Raw genomic sequence first — 6,176 nt, forward strand, 5'->3', positions numbered from 1 at the left:
AGCAGTAGAGAAGAGGAGGTCCACGCCGCAGAGGAGAAACCCTGTACAGCAGTGAAATTTCTCTGCTCTCCAAGAGCAGCACCAGGATCAGGAGACTCATATAGTTGATGAAAGCAGGAAGAACAAGAGAATCTGACTCTTGAGGCCTTCTACAGGCAACATTTGTTGAGAAACTGAAGTACTACTGCCCCAGGACACACTTGCACAGAGCAGGCACTGGTGGGGATACCATTGTAGGGAAGGGCTGGGTGTTTTTCCCTCAGTCCCAGAGCAGCCTCTGGGTGGCTTCACACTGCAAAGTTCCCAGAGTGGATGAGGGAAGGACAGTAAAGGGAGATTGCTGGCAATTGGAGAGCAGATTGGGAGAGTCCTACTGAGAGGCAGGGACTGGTGATCATTGACTCTGTTCCTGTGATCAGACACCAGCTTCAGCCTGTGTTGCGCAGGATTGGTGCCATCTTCCCACTACTAATGGGAAACCCAAGCAATATCTTATGGTATGTTATTCCTCAGCTAGCTCTGATACCCCTGTACTGGATTAAGCTCTTACTGCTGTAGTTGAATTGATTACACAGGAATAATGTTGACTCTGGTCAATTTAATGCCGGTGAACATATTTGCTGAATCCACCATCACATCCAGAGAGAGGGACAGCAAGAGTTCCTACCCAAGAACTTGGACTGGATCAGACTTGGCAAAAATGCCTGCAATTTGGCAGAAAAAGGTCCTGAGTCTGACCTAACCCCAGTGGAAGGACCAGAGCAATAACTGAGGTGTGAACAGTCAGACTCTAGCAAAGGAGCTACTCAGGAATCATATGTAGAGTCTCATTAGAATATCTAATCTGTGTCTCCACTGGGTGTCTTATTTAAGTGTTTGTGTATTTCTTGAGTTATTTGGTAATGCAGACTTGTGGTTATTTTAATGGTTTCATATTAGGTTATTACTCTTGTATATTTGTCCTTTGGTTGGCACTGACTTACTAGGTGTCTTGGTTTTCTCCCTTGTCTGAGCTTTTTATCTAGTTTCTTCACCTCAGACCCTTGAGACAATATGATATATATATATATATACTCAAACATGTAAACTCCTCCTCCCAAGTTTCAAAATTCACCATACTTAACCCCCACACAGTCACTCCTAGCTTCACTAATGTAATTCCTCGATCCTCCCCATTCTAAACCTTTAACTCCTCTATACCTTACCTAGCTTATTGGCCACTTTATAAGCTCTGATAACCATATAGTGCTCCTGAATCACAAAGTGAACCTTCTTTCTCTCATATCTTGCCCTTGCTCCCACAAAACATCTTCTGAAAACTCTGAATACTAACTATTCAACTCAACTAACAGCTCTAAAATAAAATCATACACTGCATCAAAGTTTTCTTCTCATCTACCATTAGTCTCTCTTTCAAACTAGTCAGTCCCTCTTCGTGCCTAACACTGCTCATGCAAACACCTCTATTCTCCCCACCCCACCTCACCTACCTCACTGCAGATCAATCAAAGATAAGAAACACTCACAGTGTACATAGACATTGGGTGAAGGAGTAACTGCAAGCACTATCAGGTAGAAGTGTTGCATGATCAAATCTGTGGATGCTGTTATAAATAGCAGCAATTCCTTTGGCAAATCATAGGGACAGAGTTGATATCACTTAAAGTAAATAAAAGAGAGTAAAAAATATATCTCTGGACATACAAAGCAGAAAGTTATTCATGGGGGAAGGCAACATCCACTATAAAGCTCCATATAAGCCACAAATTCTTCTCGCTTTTCTAGTCCCCAACCTGTAATAACCCCCAAAAATGGGAAGAGAAAAAAGAACGGGCCACATATAATTTTTAAAAAGCAATATCAAAACAGATATAGGTAGGAAAATGTGGAAACAAAGAAATAGAAGATCTCTGAACCCCATCAACTCCCTTGAGGTAGAGCAAGGAGTAAAAAATGCAGAAGAAAACAACAGATAGAAGAAATGTATAAAAAGTTCTTAGAAGAGACAAAATAGATGAGTTCAAAGAGGAAGTGAACCAATACGAATTATACACAATATGCTTCTGATAAATTTCAGGGAAATGGTTAAAAAACTGGAAGAACTAATCAAAACATTTCAGAAACTTGAAAGACAGTCTCAACAAGGATATGGAATCCTTGAAATAACATCAGAAAAATATCTAAAGTATAAAACAATATAAAATTCATACATTGCACAAATGACCATTGCGAAGACAGAGTGTCTGATATTGAGGACAAAAGACTGAATTAAAATAAAGAGCTCAAAGAAGCTAAAGAGAAACACAGAGAGAGAGAGACAGAGACAGAGAGAGAGAGAGAGAGAGAGAGAGAGAGAGAGAGAGAGAGAGAGAGAGAGAACAAAAAGAGACTATCCAGCAGCTACTAAATGACAATAAGACCAGTATAAGCCTAATTGGAGTTAGAGAAAATCGAGAAGATTGCTCATATCGAGTTACTAACATGCTTATAGAAGTTATGGAAGAAAAATTTGCAAATATAAGAAAACATTTTAAACTATAAGTAAGTGATGTTTATAGAATATCAAACAATTATGATGAAAGAAGTTCACCAAGGTATACCCTCATTAAATTCACAAATGTCCAACAAAAAATTTATAATTTCAAAGGCAGCCAGAAAAAAAATCACATAAAGAGGTAAACCATTTAAAATCACAGCAGACTTCTCAGCACAAATCCTGAAGGAAGACTAGAGGAGTTCATACTGAAGTATTTCAAACCCTAAGAGTAATTTGCAGATTATCTAACCAAACAAAACTATTATTCAGAATACATGGACAAATAGTGCACTTCCATGAAAAAGACAATCTCAGAAGATTGCTAAACTAGCTCTAGAGAAAATACACAAGAACATTTTTCATAGAAACAATCAATTGGACATGTCTACAAACACAGACAAAACTAGTGTGGTGAATAGGTAAACAGCAACCAAAAAAATCAAGAAAAAAAATGCACCAACAGATAAAGAAGGAAATTATAGAAAATAATCAACATATCTCAGTAACATCTCTCAATGTTAAAGGCCTCAACTCTCCAATCAAAAGACACAGACTGGCAAACTGGATCAAAAAACAGAATTCAACAATATGTCACATTCAAGAAACTTGTCTAATCTAAAAAGGTGTTCATAGAAATTAAATGATGGTATAATTTATAGAAATTAAATGATAATAAACAACATTTCACACAATAACACTCAAAAAACAAGTAGGGGTAGCAATTCTAATATCAGACATGATTAACTTCAAGTTAAAACTGATTAGAAGAGACAAAGTTCACTACATGGTAGTTAAAGGAACAATCAACCAAGAAGAAGTAACACTGGTAAACATATATACATGAAATACTACAGCATCTATTTTCATAAAACAAACACTGTTGAAATTAAAAGGTCAAATAAATGTTAATACAATCACAGTAGGTGATTTTACACCCTACTTTCACAAAGAGATAGATTAACTTATAAAAAATCAGTAAAGAAATTTTTTAGCTGAACCACACCCTTGAACATATGCACTTAATGGATATTGCAGAATATTCTACCCTTCTACAACAGAGAATAAATTATTTTCAGCACTACATAGTACTTTTTCCAAAATATATCACATACTAGTCCCCAAAACCTAATTAGATAAACATAAAAGAATTGAAATCACCCCCTGCTTACTATCTGATCACTGTGCGATGAAAATAGAAGTCAATGACTGATGAAATTTCCGAAAAGACAAAATAAGCCACAACTCCTAAATAACCAATAGGTCACAGAAGAAATTAAAAAAGAAATTTAAACAATTCTGGAAGTTAGTGACAATAAATGTATAACTGAGCAAAACCTCTGGGACACTGTGAGAGCAGTCCTAAGAGGAAAATTTATCACAATCAATGCTCACATTAGGAAACCAGAGCAAGCCCAAACAAATAACCTTATGAGAAATCTTAAGGTACTTGAGAAACAACAATAAACCAGCCCCAAACTGAAATTAAGGAGGGAAATAATAAAGATGAGAGGAGAAATCAAAGAAATCAAATCTTTAAAAATTGATGAATCAGAGCTGATTCTTTTGAAAAAATAAATAAAATAGATAAGCCCTTAGAGCAAGCCTCACCAAGAGAGAGAAAAGGGGGCTGGGGATTTAGCTCAGCGGCAAAAGCGCCTGCCTGGCAAGCGCAAGGTCGTGAGTTCGGTTCCTGGTACCAGAGAAAAACCAAAACAAACAAAAAAAAAAAAAAAAGAGAGAGAGAGAGAGAAAAGACTTGCATCAAAGCAATTAGAAATGCACAAGGTGAAATCATAACAGATATTCTCAAAATCCAGAAGATAGGTGGTAATAATTTTAATTTTAGACAAGTCAAGACTAGCAAAACTAATCAAAAAAGATAAGCATGCTTAGCAATCCAATAACAAGCTATGAAACTGATTCAGTATTAAAGAACCTACCAAGAAAAACTGAGTTCCTGATTGATTCACTGCTGAATTCTAGCAAACCTTCAATGATGTTATATCACCAAAACTCTTCAAATTATTCAAAATTTAAATGGTTTTAGTGTTTCCAATTCCATTTATGGAAGCTTTTATCACTTTGAGCATAAAACCAGATAAAGATCCAACTACAAAAGAGAACTATACACCAATCTCTTTAATGAAGGTAAGTGCAAGAATCTTCAACCAGATATTATCAAATAGAATGCAACACGTTATCAAAGAGATGATACAGGTGGGATTCAACTTGGCTGAATAAAGGAGGAATCACACTGGAGTTTTTCAGTGGAAATCAACTAAAAACACAGGTAATTGGAAGAAAAGGAGGGACATGCATCCTGATAACAAAGTTAATCGAAATAAAAGACATGTAGATCAAACAAAACAGGCATAGGACATTATTAAATGATAAACTAGATGACAGAGCTGCCCATGGGTTTCCTATTGGTAGGATCAGGATTGTGATTAGAGCAGGAACTGCCATTCTTAGGAATCCCCCCCCCCCGCAAAAAAATCCAGAGACAAGTGTGGCAAACTCAATCTACACAGGATAGACCTAGAATATAAGGCCCCTCACCTCTTTTGATTTCCTGCAAACAGAGGACATTGCTGCCTGGCAACAAATTTTACTGGCATACATAGGGCACAAGAGAGAGATTTAGACCATCCCACCACAGCCGGACAAGCATTTCCCTGCCTTGCAATCAGTCACCAGCAAGGCAAACAATTTTATACCAGGAAGTCAGCAATTTCCCCCACCCCAGACCTGCAACCTGCAGTGTGAAGATAAGGACTGGGAAATGAGCACTGCTTCACTCTGTGATAAACTGAGCAAGTACTCTTGGGCCAGGAAGTCAGCACTCACTCTGACCTGTGACCACTAGCACGGGACAAGGAGGGCAGAGCATGAGAGGAGCCAGTGGTGTGGAACAGAGCAAATTGTACAAGGTCTGAGAGGAGCAAACTATACAAGAAGCTTTGAGAAGCCTTGAGCTATCTGTTTGAGGGTCCTACAACAACTAACAGAGCAACGTGGAGACAAGGAGTAGTGGGCAGGCCATCCAAAAAGCTGCTACTTAAATAGTGGCCACAGCACCCACATCCAGAGGCCAAGATCAGCCCCACATCCAATTCAGCACTAATGCTATTGCAGAACTGGTGGGACACTGATCTGGACACTATCACAGAACAGTGGAAAACAGGAATTTTATTTTCTTTCCTCTGTGTGTATTGCTTCCCTTCTGTTATCTGGTTGGAATTTTTGGTTGTTATTTTGCTTAGTTTATTTGAGTTTTTCTTTCTTTTTTAGGTTTATGCATATATGTTTGTTCTATTCTGTTTGTCTTCTTTCTCTCTTTCCTCAACTATCTCTTTTGAACTTAGAACATCTTCATGTGAGTGAACATTGTTCTTAACCTTTCTGATGTGCGTCAATAATCTTTTGCTTATTCATTCTTTCTCTCCTACCCTCTTCTCCAGCTTCCCAAGACATGCGTGATCATCTTTTGTCCTTCAGCCTTGCTTCTACTGTATTTCTCTTCATCTCTCTCTCTCTCTCTCTCTCTCTCTCTCTCTCTCCAGACAGCAGATGTCACTGGCAAGCTCCTGGCAAGAGCTGAATGGCAATCAATTCACAGTGACAAGTGACTAAAATGCCC

This window comes from Chinchilla lanigera, unplaced genomic scaffold (genome assembly GCF_000276665.1).
Source record: "Chinchilla lanigera isolate Chin_1 unplaced genomic scaffold, ChiLan1.0 scaffold00194, whole genome shotgun sequence".
Lineage (NCBI taxonomy): Eukaryota > Metazoa > Chordata > Mammalia > Rodentia > Chinchillidae > Chinchilla > Chinchilla lanigera.